At 45.3% G+C, this 19,765-nt stretch overlaps 1 protein-coding gene across 19 annotated transcripts in view; it reads right to left on the bottom strand.

Annotated features, from left to right (window-relative positions):
* Positions 1–17,844, bottom strand: part of NCOR2 (nuclear receptor corepressor 2) — a 389,949-nt gene extending 372,105 nt beyond the window's left edge. For 16 of the 19 annotated variants that reach the window (XM_081174418.1, XM_081174425.1, XM_081174427.1 and 13 more), the window contains exon 1: positions 17,238–17,843. The gene's annotated coding sequence lies outside the window, so the exon portion shown is untranslated. Of the gene's footprint in view, positions 1–16,467; positions 16,665–17,237 lie in introns of those variants that run through there. The other 3 variants (XM_081174437.1, XM_081174422.1, XM_081174429.1) reach the window with 2 other exon arrangements.
* Between the last annotated feature and the right edge of the window lie 1,921 nt (positions 17,845–19,765).

Genomic DNA, 19,765 nt, shown 5'->3' with positions numbered 1-19,765 from the left:
TCTATGGATACCTTAAAAACTAATGGATTTTCTTCATGGATCAGCACCTCTATTTTCTCCACTTTTGAGAGGCCTCAAGAGTACTAGGTTAATTAGCATCCCCAGTTCAATCTGGTCATTTTATAACATTGGAAAGATTAGCTAAGGAAGGCCATAGCTCAAACAAGCCGGCTACTGCACTCCAAGTGAGACTTGACCCACCCCCTTCCAAGCGATAACAAATAGTCTATTTTAGTAGCTTATGGGAATCCTTAGTTGGCACAAAACGCACTCTCATTTACAGGACAGTGAATGAACAATACCAGAAAACAACAGCTTAGGTCAACAACCAAGAAGCCAAGAGCAGCAGCTCAGGACTTTTTGTTTGGAGAACTTCATGTGCCACCAAATTTTCTGAACCAGCCTGGACAGATCTACTCACAGGCACGTCTCCACAAGCCAAAGAGAATGGCATAACATCCAAACCCACAAAACTGCTACTCAAAGAGAGCAAAAATAAACTCTGTGTAGCCTTGAAGAAGTTGGGTAGGAGATGCTGCTCATTAATTATTTTCTTAAAAGCTGTCAAGACTGCCAACAGATTTGTGGGTTTAACAAGCAAGCCACCTCTAACCGCTTAGCTCAGATATATCAGTAGTAGCCCCAGTTCATCTATCATAAATTGCATGCATCTGTTATAACAACAACAACAGCTAAAGCAATATTGCCCCAAACCAGGAAAGTTTTATTGCAAACAGTCCAATTAATAGAAGTGTCTGACATAACTTCTATAAGCAAAGTGGCACATCAGATGGAAAACATCATACAAAAATCTTTTGCAGATGTATGGAGACCCTTCTTTCATTATGGGGACTCCCCAGGTTTTACTTATATATTCTCTAATATTTCTTTCGTGCTAAATAGCCAATAAAAATAAAAAATGGCCACCCAAAATTTAAATATCAAAGTATGAAATTTTTAAGAATAAGACAAAACAAAACAGCAAATACAGCAATTATATGGTACAAGATCATCTTATAATTATTATTCTATCCATTTCTGATATTTAGGATGTGAACACTGTTGCTCACACCCAGGAAAAATGCTGGGCCAAACGAATGCCAAATGAGGCCAAAGCATGCTCAACTGACCAAAAAATAGTGGCTGTTTCAGGGGAGAAAAGAATTGGGTGGGAATGGAAATGCAATGGAGTATCCTGGAGAAGGGATTGCTCTACACGACATCATTTTGTTCCAGGTCACTCTTTTCCTGAGTTCATAACCATTTCACAGATATTCTTCCAGTAGTTACATCAAAATCCTGTATAGGAGGCTCACATTACCATTCTCATAATGGAGCAGAGATAAGGGGGAAATATTATTATTAATTTGACTTCTTTGTTGCTTTACTACAAAAACTCTCAAAAGTGACTTACAAACCCTGAAACCCAGCAGGGAAAAAATATTCAGCAGAGAACTTTCTGCACAACAGACCACCAACCAACTTGTAATACAGTGGTGCCTCGCAAGACGAAAATAATCCGTTCCGCGATTCTCTTCGTCTAGCGTTATTTCGTCTTGCGAAGCAACCCTATTAGCGGCTTAGCGGATTAGCGCTATTAGCGGTTTAGCGGCTATTAAAGGCTTAGCGGCTTAGCGGCTAAAAGGCTTAGCGGCTTAGAAAAAGGGGGGGAAGCGAAAAAAATCCCATAGGGGAATTCGTCTTGCGAAGCGCATTGAAAAACGGACAACCCTTTCGTCTAGCGGGTTTTTCGTCTTGCGAGGCATTCGTCTTGCGAGGCACCACTGTAATCCATCAAATGTCTGGGAGAATATATAAGTTTTAATCAAACACTGTAATAATGTTAGTGATGGCTCCAGGAGAAACTCACTGGGGAGAGTATCTGACAGAGAAGAAGCCACAACCGAAAAGGCCCTCCCCTTGCTGCCACTCTCTCCGAGGTGGAACCCAAGGGAGGGCATCAGGTGAAGACCAAAGAGTCTGGGTAGATTCTTATCAGAAGAGGTGCTCCAAAAGATATTGGAGTCCTGGCCCACAAAGGACTTTATAAATAAAAAACAGCACACTGAATTGGACCTAGAAACATATTGGCAGCCAGCACAGCTGTTAAAATGTGACTTATATGATCAGCTCATCTCAAGCCTGTCAAACTTTAGATGGCCTCACTCTTCACCAGATGCACTTTCCAAAGCATCTTTAAAGGCAGCCCCATGTAAAGCACATTGCAGTAATCCAAGCTTCAGGTTACCAGAGCACTGATGACTGCAGCCAGGTTATTCCTGCTCCCATAGAGCTAAAGCTTACAAAGCAGCAATTACTACCTCAATCTAAAGAGAGGCAACACAAGATGGAGAAGATTTTTACATCTATGTTTTCAAGCAGGCAACAAGAACCAGACCTCCAGCAGGCTTCTGCATAATCTGACCAGTTCAAAAGGTTTACTAGTTTGTTTGGCTTTGGAAAACATAGAAATGAAGTGGATTAGGGCCTTTTAAATATTGAGCAATATTCATGTGGGACTGAGTAGTTGAAGTTTCACTACAGGCTTGTCAACCCCTCCCCCACCACTCTCATCCCAAAAACATTCTCCCCCACCTACTTTCAGTTTCAATAGCATAATTACATGAGCACCAAATCGCAGTTTGCAACACAATTAGAAGGAGAGCTGAAAGCAGTGGATTGTGCTAACCATGGTTGAAGTTCGCTGCATGTAACTCTAACCACAGTTATTTGTAACTAAAAGTGAGAACATCCATTCAAGGAAGAGAAGAGGAGCACCTAAGCCTTTGCAATGCTCCTGATCACCTAACCATGGCTAGGAAATGGGGCAGCATTATATCCACACAATGCTAAGAAATATTACAGTGGTACCTTAGTTCAGGAACTTAATCCGTTCCAGAAGTCCGTTCTTAAATCAAAGCCGTTCTTAAACCAAAGCAGTTCTTAAACTGAGGCGCACTTTCCCTAATGAGGCCTCCCGTCGCCGGTGCCCTTCCACCGTTCAGCTTCTGTTCGTAGACTGAGGTAAAGTTCGCTAACCGGAACAGTACTTCTGTTTTTGCGGAGTTCTTATACCAAATAATTTGTAAACAGGACTGTTCTTAAACTGAGGTACCACTTTATTTTTAATTCAAAGCAGCCTCTGCATTGTACATCCACTGTATTTCCCAAGTTTTTGAAAACTACTCCATGAGGTTTATGTTTAAAGTGTTTTATTGCCATGAAGCATTTTTTGAAGCATATATATCTTGCTGTATATTATATTATATTATATTATATTATATTATATTAATTATATTATATTATATTATATTATATTATATTATATTATATTATATTATATTATATTATATTATATTATATTATATTATATTATATTATATTATATTATATTATATATTTTTTGCACTGGAGTTGGAAGCAGCCCTGCAACCTGCTCCTTTGTGCTCCACTTCCTGCACTTGCCATTCCCCTTAAGGGACCTCCTACCAAGTGTTGTTGTGGGTTCTCTTTTCTCTTTTTAATATGCTGAATGAAAAAGAAAGCACCCAAGATACCACAAAGGAAATGTGAATTTAGCAAGCTTGCCCAATTTTGCCTCTGAAGGAGCAGGTTAATGCATTGCTGAATCAAAAACACTAAAAATCGGCTAAGTTCAGCACACAAGAGGGGAAAGCAGCGACCTGGAGGTAAATCTATGTTGATGCAGCTTCTTGGGAAATGAGAGTTTTGTGGAGGAAAAACAAAGAATTCTTATGGTAAGAGGGGAAAATCTAAAAGAGGGATTTGCCATGTAACAACAGTATTTTGGAGCTCTATGATGCAAAGCGTTTCAAACATCCTCGCTTCAGGGGAAAACTTTCTGCTGATGAATCATTCACATGCCATGGAACCCCTGCATCATGTAAGGGTTCTGGGAGCATTTTAAGGCACACACACTCTGTCCACCCAAGGCACATCGACATAACCAATTTGGGGCCTCCCCATGAACTGAGGATGCCACTTTCAACACACTGAACAAGGCCAGCCCTACCATGAAGAGTCAGGCAACCACCTCAAGCCAGTGTGGTGTAGTGGTTAAGAGCGGTAGATTCGTAATCTGGCGAACCGGGTTTGCGTCTCCGCTCCTCCACATGCAGCTGCTGGGTGACCTTGGGCCAGTCACACTTCTGTGAAGTCTCTCAGCCCCACTCACCTCACAGAGTGTTTGTTGTGGGGGAGGAAGGGAAAGGAGAATGTTAGCCGCTTTGAGACTCCTTAGGGTAGTGATAAAGCGGGATATCAAATCCAAACTCCTCTTCTTCTTCTCCTCCTCCTCCTCCTCCTCCTCAGGTGCTGTTCCTCCCAAGTCCTACAGTTGTTTGAGGGCAGAGCTGTGTGCATCACACAGCCTGCTCTGTGCCTGCTTAACTGGCCTGCTGCCCTGAAGAACAGTGGGAGGATGCTTTCCCACCTGCAAAGTTGCAGTTAAGATTCAACTACCAGTCACACTGACTTCTGCGTAAGGAGCAGTGTAGCACCGTCTTGTATTCTAATTCCTCTTCCATGGCTCTGCATCCCAAGAGAAGATTGGTACAAGTAGGCGAAGTGCATTTCTGGGAAATATTTCAAACACAAGGAGCCCGATCATCTAGTCTAGCATGTGTCCAGCAGAGTCCTCCGGATGCCTCTGGGTGATCACAAGTGAGGTACAAAGGTGATGGCCATTCAGAGTTATTGGTTTGGGTATTTAGAGCAACATGCTACCTGTTAAGCGTTGATAACCCCAGACTATGTGAATTTGTGTGATCCTTTTAAAAAGACACCCCTGCTTTAATTCAATGCTAGAAGCTGGGATAAGAAAGGCTAGGAGCCAAATGGCTTCTGGGACCTGGGTTGTGGGCGCCAAAACAGAATGTCCAGTTGCCGGGTGGTGGAGTCAGCAACACTTGATTTATTATTGTGATAAGCATAAATTAATATGCAATCACAGTGACAAATTTTAAGCAGAAACTGTTAATACATGTTTAATTTGGTGTTTATAATAAAAATATTGGTATCATAATTCAGTTTTCAAAACACTCTGCTCTTTATTGCGAAACTCCTTAACATATACTTCGAGGCTTCAAAGCACATACATTTCAATAATCCTTGAGTGTCAGCCAGGCGCAAAAAATGGCACCCAGACTTTTGGAGGTGCTCGCAAATGGAGAATCTTTGGGCAGAAAATGCACCTGGTGCCCTGCTAATTTCAAACCCTGTGCTTAATGCTTACCACCACACTGCCCAGCCGAGGACCTGGTCTCAGGGCAGATGATGCAGTTGCCTTGCTGAAGCTAAGCTGGTCCAGACCTGGGGGGACATAAATGTACTAGCTCAGAGGTGGGGGACCAGAAGCCCTTCAGATTGAGCTGGACACCCTAGAGAAGATGGCCAATGGGATGGGATGGTGGGAGTTGCAGTCCAACTTCTAGTGGGTCACAGGTTCCCCATCCCTGAACTAAATGAACAAACATGGCTGCTAATTATGCATTGTGCAAAGAAATAAGAAGTATTAGTGTTGCTCCTGAAACTGCTGCTAATCCATTCAACTAGACTGTAGCATTCGGTGTAGGGACGAAGCCTGCCCTGATTATCAACCTTACTGTGTATTAAGCTAAAGTGGGAGATACTCAAAACAAAATTTAAAAATTCCTTCCAGTAGCACCTTAGAGACCAACTAAGTTTATTATTGGTATGAGCTTTCGTGTATTTAGGCTCAATGTTGTTTGAGCCTAGGACTTGCCGATCAGAAGGTTGGCGGTTCGAATCCCCGCAACGGGGTGAGCTCCCGTTGCTCGGTCCCTGCTCCTGCCAACCTAGCAGTTCGAAAGCACATCAAAGTACAAGTAGATAAATAGGTACCACTCCAGTGGGAAGATAAATGGTGTTTCCATGCGCTGCTCTGGTTTGCCAGAAGCGGCTTAGTCATGCTGGCCACATGACCCGGAAGCTGTATGCCAGCTCCCTCAGCCAGTAAAGCGAGATGAGCGCCGCAACCCCAGGGTTGGCCACGACTGGACCTAATGGTCAGGGGTCCCTTTACCTTTACCTTTAAGTCATTGCCAACACCTTTAATTCTTCCCCATATTCTATCAGTAGTCAACACAGCTCTTTCAGGATCAAGGTCACCTTTAATGGCAGCTCCACATACAATGCATTAGATTAACCCAACTAATGTTATGGGGCTGCCAACTACCATCACCCCCAGTCAGCAATCCAGTGGTCAAGGATGACAGCAGCTATAGTCCAGCAACATTTGAAAAGCCACAGGTTCCCCAACACCACCATGTTCTCAGTAAAACAAAGACACCACACAAAACATACTTCTCACAAGCCATATATTCGGCGGGAGGGGGAGCAAGAATTTCTCAAGAGTTATGATGTACTTGCCCTCCCAAGGCTAACACCACTAATCCATCTGAACTAACCATATATTTTCTTTTTGAAAAGTTCAAGGAAGAGTAGCTGGGAGGCAAACATTCCAGAAGATCAGAGCTTGGAGAAAACAGGCAATTAAAATGGAGTTCTCTGACGCATTAAGACCTTGCCCTGCACAGAGACTCTACAGTGAGGGTTTTATGGTGCTTTGGTTTAAAAAAGAAACAAAGAAAAGAAATCCACTTAGATATCAAAAGCAAACTCTGCCTAACCACAGAAGATGTTTGGCTTTCAGAGCGGAGGGAAAATAAATTCTGGGAAGGTGATACTCCCACCCATGTAAACCAAAATATGCAGATACTCTGGAATACAAATGAACACAGTTTCCAGTAAAGAGACGATTGATTGATTGATTGATTGATTGATTATAGAAATGATTATTTTGAACAAGATGTGCTAAATATGAAATGGTGTTTGTGCTAATAGCTACTGTTGTCAAACGCCTACGGATGTTTTTATTTTTACATTTGATCCCACCACTTTCCCTGAGAGAAATCTGCTTAGCAGCCAGTGTATTTGCATATTTTTAAATGTATCCATTGGTTCCAGGCAGTTTAAGGGAACTATCAGTAACTAGCAAACTGCACATAGTCATTTTGATGGATGTGGGCTGAACAATTGGAGACTTGTGCATGGGGAGGAGGGAGCCCCAGCCTACAAGAGATGGGCCGTCCACTGCCGTCCACAACCCTGTTCCAAAACACACTTTTACTCTTCCCCAAAAGAAGCGACCGACAATCATCCAGAAAGAAAGAAGCAAAGAAGCACACTTGGAATCAATGAATCATGGGAGCTATATTGTGCCACTGTCAATCTCGACCCAACCACCACCATCGCACCAGCTCCCTTGTGCAGTCTCCCCCTTGATTTGACCAGCCACATCCTGGGCTTCATTGGTCACACCTGCATGTGACAGAATGTTGAAAAGTGGCTTTTATCAAGATAGGTCAGGAGAGAGAGAAACAGCACCTTGGATCAAGACATAGGAAACTCCTAAGAAGTCAGTGCTGGTGGTGCATAAGGGATGGTGTCATTCACACAGCCACCTGCTCTTGTGGGAAGATGCACTGTGATATTCTGCACTAACCTCAGTAATAATGCTGATAAGGAGCACAGATATACTGCTCTCAAAGCGTTTAAGAGAGGGGTAGGAGATCATTTTGGCTCCATGGGCCAACTCTTTATCAGGATCTGCCTCACAGGCCAAATGTGTCAGGTGGGTGGGGTCACCCACCTGAAAATCAGCCACTACCACCCCCTGTTTAAGGGGAAAGAGTTTAATCCACACCCATCAGCTGATGCATGGGGACCAAATCCTACTTCCTGATCTGTGCGGTTCTGCTCCCTGCTAAGAGCAGAGCACAAAGCTAATGCAGGGTTAAAGCCTGTTCTCCTGCCCATAAGGTGATGGGCAAGCTGGTGCAGTTTTGGGGAAATAGCCTTATGGGCCAAACTGGAGTCCCTGGTGGACCAAGACTGCCCACGAGTCATTTCTGGTTTAAAGAACGTAAGGTGCATTTTCTGACAACTACCATATTTTTTGCTCTATAAGACTCACTTTTTCCCTCCTAAAAAGTAAGGGGAAATGTGTGTGCGTCTTATGGAGCGAATGCAGGCTGTGCAGCTATCACAGAAGCCAGAACAGCAAGAGGGATTGCTGCTTTCACTGCGCAGCAATCCCTCTTGCTGATCTGGCTTCTGAGATTCAGATTTTTTTCTTCTTGTTTTCCTCCTCCAAAAACTAGGTGCGTCTTGTGGTCTGGTGTGTCTTATAGAGCGAAAAATACGGTACATTCCAAGGCAGGTCAGAATTATTATCCCCAAATTACAGACAAAAAGGCTGAGGCTGAGAAAGAGAGAGGGGGGCTTACTTAAGGCCATCAAGTAAGCTCATGGCCAAGACTCATTTGCCAGTACGCAGCACCCACGCCAGCTCTAATTAGCAGCTGTCTCAATTCCAGCTCAGGATTAAAAATTATATTTCAAACATTTAAGTGGCTGGGTTGCATTACGGTGTGCAGAACACAGCTTATTACCTCAATTAAACAGCCTCCAGATAACACCTCCGTCGAGACAGATACTGCAGTATCTATTTTAGCCCATTAATGAATCAATTAAAAGCAAGGGAGTTTAAGACAAAACACACATCTATCTATTCGATAGCACAAGCTTTCATATATTGTCTTAGTTTGCATATAATTATCCCAATTGTCTCTAATTGGAGTTGTGAGGTTGGCTGGTCTATTAAAAAAAGGAAAATAATAAAAATAAGAAACATGAAAACATTGACTATGAGACTGCTTAATAGCCTTACCAAGGAGGAACAAAAATTAAGAAGTATTCACAGCAGGCACAAAGCGCACCAGATTTTGTTCATGTGCTGCTCTCATTTCCTCCCCAGTCCCACAAATAAAATGTTATCTGTATACCATGCATAATTTATACCCATTACATGCTAGAGCAAAGTGCCAAAATCCCTCCTTCCAAAAGTCAGAGGAAGTTGAAAGGGGTTTTTCCTCCTTAAACACACACACACACACACACACACACACACTTTTTTTGGTTGCTCAAAAGAACTGCTTCACTGCTGAGAGTAATTGCTAAGACACACTTCAGGCTACGCAGAGGCGTTCCAGAGAAACAAACTGTTAAGTGTTTATAGTTTCTGCACAAAATTATTCCTTTTCCCCTCACAGAGAGATGAACCAAGGACACTCGGTGAGTCATTGACTCGGGAAGGAGCCTCGGAAGAAAGAAAATCAGATGCGGCAAAGAAACCTCTGTGTGTGCAGGTCTGCATCTTAGAAAGGGAAGCTAATGTGCGGATGCAATACTGTCCAACCTCCTAACCATGGTTAGGAGACTACCAGGATCCTTCTAGGGTCCACATGCCTCTCCATCCCTCTCCTCCTGTTCTAAAGTGTGAAACCTGCTTCAGCCCCTGCTTTAAAGTCTACCATGGCTAGCAGCATTTAAACTTGGTAAAGATACCTGCTAACCATGGTTAATGCAAACAACAACAACAACAACAAAATGGGAGGGAGGACAAACCTGATCAAGAGGGGAGAGAAGCCGTGTGCAAGTCTGATGGGCAGGATTTTTAAATTAGTTTTAGTGATTAAACTATCCTTCAACAGAATTTCCAGGATGCTTTGAAAGATTTATAGAGGGATAGGTGCATTGCTCTGTTGTAGCAAAGGCAATGAAGAGTCTTGTGGCACCTTAAAAATAGGAGCAAATCTGTTATGGAACAAGTTCATCCATTAAAGGTTAGGCCATAATAGACCTGTTAAGTCCTTAAAGATGTCATAAGACTCCTTTTACTAAATTTAAACAATAAAGCAAATTTTAAAATCACACATTAAAAATATTCAAATATGCTGTTATGCATGTCGTTGTATTTTGCCTTGTAACATTCAGTTTCTTTGTTTGCATTTTCTAAAGTAAGAAATAAACTGTATATATTACCACCAGTGCTTTTCTTCTAGAAAAAGGGTGCTGGCATGCGTACCCTTTACCCCCAGAAAAAAGCACCGATTACTACCACCATCTCTGAAGGAGTCATACATACTGTGTGGTAAACTGCATTTCCTGCCTCCAAACTAGACCATCATCTGCAGAAGGGAGCTATTATCACTGACCCACCTCCTTGGAGAATAACAAAGCTGGCTGTCCTTCGCAAGGTACCTCTCACATCCACCAGGAAGACATTTATGCTCCAAGGCTCCTTGAAATACAGGACTGTGCTCTGGTCCCATTTCAAAACATTCCAGTAACAGAGGCAGCACGCTTCGGAAGACCAACTGGCCCGGGGTCCCCAATGGGGAGTGCACTGTTGTACTTGGGTCCTGTTTGCGGACTTCCCACGGGCATCTGGCTGGCCACTGTGAGAAGAGAATGCTGGACTAGACAGGCCTTAGGCCTGATCCAGCATGGCTCTTCTTACAGTATTAAAAGATGCTACTTGAAAGAGCCTATCACTAACCTAATGGCCATCGTAAGCAAAATAAAGAACCTTCCATGCCCTTCCAGCTGAGTGAAAACAATAGGAGGGCTCAGACAAGAGAGGAATACTTGGCAGACTGAAGAGACCTCTAGAAGTCTGGGTTCAAACAGGTGCAAGGAATTTACAGACAAGCCAAAATTGGAGGGGGAGAGGGGGGAGTTCACCATCCAATTATTAACACTAGTACAGAAATATTAAACTAAGCTTAAGCATGTTCAGCATCGGGGGGAGAGAGCATGTGACAGCTCAGATCTTTACTTCCAACTTTATTTTCTAATAGCCTTCATTTTCACAGCCATAAAGCAAATTGGAAGTTCTCTAAAGTCCTGTTCAAATTGGCAGTGCTGTTCTCCCTTCACATTAGTCAATGTTTGCTCAGGAGCTCTTCAGAGGCATAGCCCTCCCCTCTACGTTGAAGAATGATCATTCACTCTGCTGCTTGGCAGGTTCATAGCCCTGGTGTTCACCACAACCTGCTTCCCGTCTCCCCTGCATTAAAACCACCACCCCACCCCCCTTTCCTCTGTTCCTCAGCCCCCAGCATTTACTGACAGTTATTTCAGGACTGTATTGTTAAGGGGCCATGCCAAGAGAAAGAGACAGAACACTCACCATGCAGCCTGCTATTTTATGGTGAACAATAGGCATTTCCTCAAGGGTTGCTAATAGCTCACCGGGCTAGTAATTAACTAAAAATAAATTCCTGAAGAAATCTGAAGCCACACCTCCAAGAAGTGTGGGGACCAACAGAACAATGCATGCCATGACAAGAGAAAAAGTTTGAATTTTGGAACAGCCAGGGAAAAGGTAACCAAAAAGTCCATGAGCAATTCTGGAGGGGAGGAAAGGGAGTGTAAGACCTTAGGGAATGAGGACCAACACCACCTTGGATCCAGTACTATCTGCCTCTATTCCCAACCTGCTTCCCACTTAACTCAACCTGCTGTAACATCTATTCATAAGATCCTAGACAAAAAACTCAGCTATAATATATGTGCTGATTATTACTAACACAACTGGATGTAGTTGAGGTTGTTGGGGAACTGAAACTTATTGCATGTTTGTTCCTATGTTCAAACTTACTTTTTTTGAATAAAGAAAGTATATACAGACTGTAAGAGCATATAGCGGTACCTCTAGTTGCGAACAGGATCCGTTCCGGAGGCCCGTTCGCAACCTGAAAAGAATGCAACCCGTGTCTGCACACGCGTGGGTCGCGATTCGCCGCTTCTGTGCATGACGTCATTTTGCACGTCTGCACATGCGCGAGCGGCAAAACCTGGAAGTAACCCTTTCGGGTACTTCTGGGCTGCCGCAGGACGCAACCTGAAAAAATTTATCATGAAGCAAACGTAACATGAGGTATAACTGTATTGCCTGGAAACTATATATATAAGTTGCACATACATACATACATACATACATACAGAGTTAACGAAGAATCTGCTTAGATGCAGTGGTGGATTCATAAATTACACCTGAATCAGCAATAAATTTCAGAAGTCCAGACACCAACTTCCTGCTTTTACATACTGAAGCCATATAATTAATAAATACATACATATAGACACAGTCTATTCCCAGCAATTTGGCAACCTGTTAGCAAGCTCCATGCCAAAACAAGAGCAGGAGTCAGAGTAGAGTTCAAACCCATAAAAGCAGATTAGGAATTGCAAAACATGACATGTGTTTATTTTATGTTCGCAAAGTAACAGAACACAAAAGTCACCAGCACTAAGCAGGCTTCTACAGAATTTCACATCTGGCTCCAAGAGGCAACACTCAAGGAAGGACAGACCAAACAGTGCCTTTGCAGCAGGTAACACACCTCACAGAGGTTAATTACCTGAACTTGTAGAAAAAGTTCAGTCATTTGCATGCTGTCCTGAAACAACCTGTGCCCTGACTGTACTTTATACCGCTGTGAGGCTAACAGTCTCCCTTTGAGCCAGGCGCGCATCACAAGTGAGCTGTGGTTTCAAACTAGGTTTCCAAGGAACCTGGGGTGAAGAGGAACAGTTAATGGTGGAAGGGGGTTTTTTTTGGATGACAATTCTCCCACACCATCTGGTTGGGCTGCTCCCAAGATGTGTGAACAGGGAGTGCACAGGACAATGCAAAGTCCAAACAGACCTCACCAGCCTCCACATGAAGTGAGCATTCTGTCCCAAACATTCTCCAGAATTTTCCACAATTTTCCACAGCAAACAGAACAGTTCCTCAGCAAAAGAAGTCAGCTTATATTGAGAAGACAATTGGTCCAGACCTCAGAGTTACAGAATAGAATCACAGAACTGTAGGGTTGGAAGGGACCCCCAGGGTCATCTAGTCCAACCCCCTGCAATCTGGGAACCACAGCTAAAGAATGCCTGGCAGATGGCCATCCAGCCTCTGTCTAAAACCTTCAAGAAAGGAGAGTCCACCACCTTCCAAGGATCTACAGTCATATCTGGGTTTTCGAACGGCTTCGTTTTTGGATGTTTTGGCTCCCGAACACTGCAAAGTGAGTGTTCCGGTTTGCAAATGTTATTTTGGAAGCCAAGCGTCCAACAGGGCTCCCTGCAGTCAATTGGAAGCCATCCTTTGGTCTCTGAATGTTTTGGAAGTCAAACGGACTTCCAGAACGGATTCTGTTCAACTTCCAAGATACGACTGTACTTCTTTCTTTCTTTCTTTCTTTTTTTACTAGAACCCCGATTTCCACCAGTTGTAGTCAGGTGTAAAGTAGTCAGTGTTAGAAACTACCGTATTTTTTGCCCCATAGGACGCACTTTTCCCCCTCCAAAAATGAAGGGGAAATGTGTGTTCGTCCTATGGGGCGAATACAGGCTTTCGCTGAAGCCTGGAGAGCGAGAGGCATCGGTGCGCACTGACCCCTCTCGCTCTCCAGGCTTCAGGAAGCTATCCGCAAGCCTTGCAAGCCCGGCGGGAGGTCCCACGGGCTCACAAGGCTTGCGGGCAGCAGCCTGCAGCCCCCGCGAGTGTTTGCAAGCCTTGCGCGCCCGGCAGGAGGTCCCGCCTGGTGCGTGAGGCTTGGGGCGGCAGCCTGTTGCCCAAAGCACGGGGAGTCCTCCGGAGGGCTCCCCGTGCTTTGGGCGAGTGTCTGCAAGCCTTGCGCGCCCGGCAGGAGGTCCCGCCCGGTGCGCGAGGCTTGGGGCGGCAGCCTGTCGCTCGAAGCACGGGGAGCCCTCCGGAGGGTGCCCCGTGCTTCGGGCAGGTGTGCACAAGGCTTGGGGCGGCAGCCGCAGTGGGGGGGGGATAATTTTTTTTTATTCATTCCCCCCCCCAAAAAAAAACCCCGAGGTGCGTCCTATGGGCCGGTGCGCCCTATAGGACGAAAAATACGGTAGCTAATCTAACTGCCAAATGGCACCTTAAGCCTAGGCCTCAGTCACCACAATGGAATGCCTAGGCACCATTCCATACCTCAATGAGATTTATTTATTTATTATTTGCATTTCTATACCACTTTATATTTTAAACAACAAATCTGAAAGCAGTTTACAACACATTAAAACATCAAATAAAACAATTCAAAATAAAATTAATTCAAGCTTCAAGGAAAATATTTCAGATTCTTCTCTAAGTGACATTTTGCTTTCCCCAGTTGCCAACCTGGCGTCCAGAAATCTTCATGTGGTTGCAAATGGACCCTCGTCAGTTGCAAAATGCGCCTGGTGCCTGGCTAGTTTTGAACACTGAAAGTAGTAGATCAAAGCAGAGAGGTATACACTAAAAATTAAGAAACAGAGCACTCAGTCAAGGACTTAGTAATCAGTACCAGAACCAAGCTAGCATGTATTTTCCCAAAAAAAATCCAATCCTGGTTTCCCCCAAGCCTTCTTTTTCTACAGCCTAATTGTTGATATGTTGGGGATGATCTGTTGCTGTTGCTCAGTTGGGAATCAGAGGCTCTTGCAGATGCTCTACAAATCACCTAGAAATCCTTACCTTCTGCCTAGCCCTTCTCTAAACCCCTCACAGAGCTACAATCCCCCAAATTCCCTGATCAGAGGGGTTGATTATTAAACAGCTCTGAGAATTGTAACTTTGGACAGCGATAGGGGTTTCCTTACCACACTCAGCACCCCTAACAAACTACAGTTCCCAAAATTCTTTGGAGGCTGTTTAAAGTGGTATGATATTGTTTAAAATGTATAGTGCAAAAAATAATAATAATGTATAATGCAGATGGGGCCAAGGAGAGGAGACTGCAAGTATGTTTTTCCACCCTGACAAAACTTGCTAAGGTGTTTACATGCAGGGAAAAGAAAAGGCAGCAACCAATCACAATAAAGAGTTGTGTGGCTGAGGTAAGAGCCTATAAAGCTCCTTGGGGAAGTAGGAATAATATAGAGTCAAACAGCAGAACTCCTGCCCCACACAACTCAAGGCTGCCTGCAGCTTTCATAAATGACTGTACGAATTTCCTCTAGAAGAGAATGCTGCAGACAAAATACTGTATGAAGCCTCCATTAACCCTGGGACAAGACACCGTATCTAGACTATTCAGGAACGTGGGATAGGAAAAGCTTGCCAACCAGGTAAAGATGAAGGTGCATTTGTTGTTTGGTTCACATAGGCAAGAAATGAAAAAGGCACACCGGGTGTCAAGCTTGAAGAAGTCCCCTCCAAGCAGCAGGTTCAGCTAGGGATAGGGGGCAGCTGCCTCCAAGATGGGAGTCTTGGACTGAGTCTCCTGCCAACTGCACTTTGTGCAGGCCAAGAAGCAAGAAGAAAAATTTAAAAAGGCAGCAGAGTTAGGAACAGGGGGAAAGAAGAAACCTCAAAAGCAAAAAACCAACACAACCCGAGTGCAAGAGCATTCTGAGTTTCTTCCCACAAACACAGATGCTCAGAAATCCAACTTCACTTTCTCAACCAATATTTATATATCAACCACCGAAGTCAACACAGAAGCATGTTCGATGCCTTATCAAAACAGGAACCAAAGCTGTGTTTCACCACAAATGCATTGTTTTCCCACAGGGCGCACACGCAAACTAATGAAGGAAGATGAGTTTACTCAGAGAAGCTTTCTGACTGCAAGAGAGACAGGACAGGGCCTCCTCCAAAGGACCAAGGTTGCCCAAATGCCAGCTGAAACCTTGGAGAGCCCTTCCTCATTAACTCCAGGAACCCAAATCTCTGGCTTTGCTGTCACAAGTTTGCCATGTGGCCATGGCTTGGAAAAATAAGCAGCCCAGTGGCTCACTGCCACCAAACCCTCATCAAGGAAACTGGAGACATAAAGAAACAAAATGCCAGCAAAAAGGAACCACCATTTGGGTGACCAGAGGAGGAAAGAAAGGGGTAAGAGTAGAAGCTGTGCCAGTGCCCGGCCCCACCTGAAGAGTTTCCTTTGCAAATGTTGTTGAGGAACAAGGAGACAAGTCTCAGGCGTGTTTTGATCACAAAGGACTGTGATTTCAGCCACATAACTGCCTGCATTTTCTACTCTTGAATAACCAAAAGCACACACGAATTGGCACCTATTTGCTCTGGATTCTGAAATTCTAGTATGTGTTTACAATTCCAGATGGGGAACCACTTTCTTTCCCTGAGTTCAGGAGCGCAAAGGACACCATTTGTCACTTTCCTCCCTCATGATGGCCTACGCCAGATTGAGAAACTGAGACAGCGCAAGTTCAGTTAAATGCATTTCTGGTACATTCTCTCGCTTTCTCCATGCAGGCCCACAAGCCCATTATCTACATGTTTACGCAACAGTAAGCCAGACCAAGATCAACCGGTCTTACTCTCAAGTAAGCGTGCGCAAGATCGCTGCCTCTCTTGGAAACAAGCTCCAAAGACTTGGATGCAACTTTTAGTCGCAAGTTAAGGGATCAAAATCCTGGCCTGCGGCTCCAAAGCCGGCTGGATCCTGACTTGGCTCAATCTGCCCCCGTCCGCCGCACACACACAACCAAGTGAGGCTTGCACCGACGTAAACCAGCGCAGCTTCGGAGTCACTGCCAAGCTGCAATCCTACCCACGCTTACCTGGGTGTAAACTCCTTCTTCCGAGTGCGCCGTCGAATCCTAAGCAAAGAATCAAGTCCCACGGATTTCAGCCAAGGGAGAATTGCGCCGGGCTGGAGCCTTGCTCGCAAGTAAACTTTGCTGGAATCTATCAGAGCTTAACTCGAAGAGGCAGGATCAAGGCGCTAGAAGACTTTCCCCGAGTTTGAGGGCTGGAAAACTACCTCACCACGTCCAAGACACGCGCAAAATTAAACCCAAATTAAAATTACTGGGCGGGCGGGCGGGGGAGGGGGCGCCGTCCAACCTGAAGGGAATTCCCAGGGCCGCCCCCCCCCCCGCGCACACACAGCACTTCCAGGGAATTTTCTACTAGATGCACAAGGAAAGGAGAAACTGAGGCGGAGAAGACCGCGACGGAACAAGGGGGTGTTTTGTTGTGTTTTGAATTCTGGGATTTGCTTCGCCTTCTCTCCCCCCCCCCCCGTTACTCCTCCTACACGCAGGAACTCGTGCAATATCTCTCCCCCCCCGCCCGATTTTCAAAAATGCATTGCTTTGATATCGTCATCTCCGTTGCACATCCAAATATATATTTTTAAATAATAATAATAGGCAAGACTCCCGACATCTCTGAGGCAACGATCGAGACTGGGGGCGGGGAGAGAATCGGCGTTGATCTATCCGAATTTTTCTGCCCTCTTAGCACTGAAAGAGACTGACTGGTGGGGTGGGGGCGAGATTTGGGGGAGCGGACCAGGAGGCGTCCCTTCAATCTTCCTCCGCCTTACCTTCTTGCAAACCCAGCTGCTTTTCCCTCCATCGCTGCTTTTGAACTGTTAATCCCTTTTGTGTGTGTTGTTTTCAAATTCCTCTCTCGCTCCAGTTTCAGAAAGATCAGCGAAGTAGAAAGCTTGAAAAGGGGGGGGGGGTCCTCCGAGGTTGCAATACAAAAAATGTTTAAGATAATATTTTTAAAACAGCGAGGAAGAAAGCAAATCCGATAAACAGCGATTAAAATATATTCCTCAAATCAATCCCGGGAGGAAGAGCAAAAGGCGCCTCCGGTTCTCCTCCGTCGCCATCTGCCTGGCGTCTTTTGTAAATCCAAAAGCGGAGCGAGCGAGCGAGTCCGGGTGTCTCTTGCTCCGAGTGCCCGGAAATCTCTCCTCTTTTTCTAAGATGTCTGAACCTACAAGCAGCAGCAGGAGGAGGAGGAAGAGGAACAGCAGCAGCGGCGGCGGCGGCAGGAGCGACTCCTCCAGATTCCCTTTCTGGAGCCTTTGCAAAGCACCAAGTTTGAGATCCTCATTCTTTCTGAGATCCGGGGCGGGGTGGGGAGCAGGAAAGATTGATAGCTGCGCTCCGCAGCAGCAGCAGCAGCAGCAGCAGGCAGCTCACGCCAAAAAAACACAGCTCAGCTTTTGCTTGCAACAGTCTCGCTCCGCCGTCACCCCGGCTCCTCTCTTAAAGGGGCAGGTGCCACTTCAGGAGCACTGCCACTTGGTGTGCAGGGGCTCATGTCTGTTGGTGTGTGATGCGCACGCAAAGTGTCACTCTGAGCTTCGATTTGATTGCTAAGCAGTCGTGAAGGAAGCAGGAGGCGCGGAGGATGCAAAGCCACCCAGCATCCAAAACCCTGCGAACTTTGTCACTCTGCAAAAATAAAAAAGTAGCCCGGGGCGGAGAGAGTGGGTGCCTTGTTTTTCTTTTCAGCCAGGACTCAGGCCCAGAACTGGCTTGACTGCCAAGTGCTGCCCTACATGAATTAGAAGAAAGGTACACATTTCCTCTGAACATGCGCCAAGTGCATTTTCCTCTTCACTCATTTTTCTCCACGCCCCCCCCCCCAAAACGGAGCAAAGCTGCAGATGTGAGGGTTTAAATGTCATTACTGAAGTGAGTTATTTTCAGGCAGTATTAGTATTCTTATTAGTTTTATACCGTAATTGCTTTTTTATTGTTGTAAACCACTATGGGACCTTATGGTAAAGCGTGGGTAGGAAACGAAAGGAAGGAAGATTAACATTATGTTCATCTCCCACCTTCTCTTCCAAAGAGCTGAGGTGATGTCCAGGGTCCCTGTCTTAATTTTATTCTAACAAGAGCCCTGGTTGGGCTAAGAGATCATGACTAGCTCACTGCTCACCCAGGAAGCTTTGTACAGAAATTGAACCGACTGCCAGTCCAGCCAGACATGGGCAAAGCGGTGGTCAGGGACAATGGAGCCTTAAGGAGAGCAGTGCTGGGTCTGGCCAAGAGGCCATCTAAGCCAGCATCCTGTTCTCATGGTGGCCAGCAAATGCCTCTGGGAAGCCCAGGCGCGCACTCTCAGCACAACAGCACTCTCCCCACTTCTACCACGGGACTCAGGTTGCACAGCTTTGCCTTCATCACACTATCATCACACTGACTTTCTGAGGCACAGGACAGAGCCACACAGAACCTGCTTTTTTGATGCCAGAGGTCTTCCTCCAGCAGCAGAAGTGATGGGAACATATCACCTCTGAGCATGTGGAGAGTGCCTTTCCACACATAGCCATGTGCACACATCACTACAGTGGTACCTCAGGTTACATACACTTCAGGTTACATACGCTTCAGGTTACAGACTCCGCTAACCCAGAAATAGTACCTCGGGTTAAGAACTTTGCTTCAGGATGAGAACAGAAATCGGGCTCCGGCGGCGCAGCAGCAGCGGAAGGCCCCATTAGCTAAAGTGGTGCTTCAGGTTAAGAACAGTTTCAGTTTAAGTACGGACTTCCGGAACGAATTAAGTACTTAACCTGAGGTACCACTGTATATACCTTCAGACTTGGGGTTAGGAATAAGAGTCTACATGTGTAAGGCGGCAGAGGAACCAACCCCCATGGCAGGTTACCAGGAACAGACAAGACCAGGAAAAGTCCTTACCATCTGCTTTTTATTCAATATTTACAGAGAGAGGCTTGGGAATGCAGCCTCTTGGAATAATGGCCTTGTCCCGAGTAAATCTCCCCTACCCTTCTCTCCCACTTCCTCATTTGTCAACAGCACCACCCTCCTTACGGTTGCCGCTTAGGGCCATCTGTCTCTGAGCTCTTTGCTCTCCTACTTTTAAGGCTCGCCGGGTTCTGGGAGATGGTGGATCTGGAATGCTTTCTAGTGATAACGTGTCAGCCAGCTGCTCCGGCTCTGCCTCTTCCTCCTCTCCCATTATTTCCCAACTTTTCCTCTCATCTTCATAGTCGTTACAAATCCAGTTCCTCCAAAACCTTGGCACTTAAACATACTACGTACAGATCACCACACAGGAACAAAAGACAGAACCAAGAAGAAA

This window comes from Podarcis bocagei, assembly GCF_964188305.1.
Source record: "Podarcis bocagei genome assembly, chromosome: 16".
In the NCBI taxonomy this organism is placed as follows: Eukaryota; Metazoa; Chordata; class Lepidosauria; order Squamata; family Lacertidae; genus Podarcis; species Podarcis bocagei.
The sequence above is the reverse complement of the archived record's forward strand: the minus strand, read 5'-3'. Positions and strand labels throughout refer to the sequence as shown.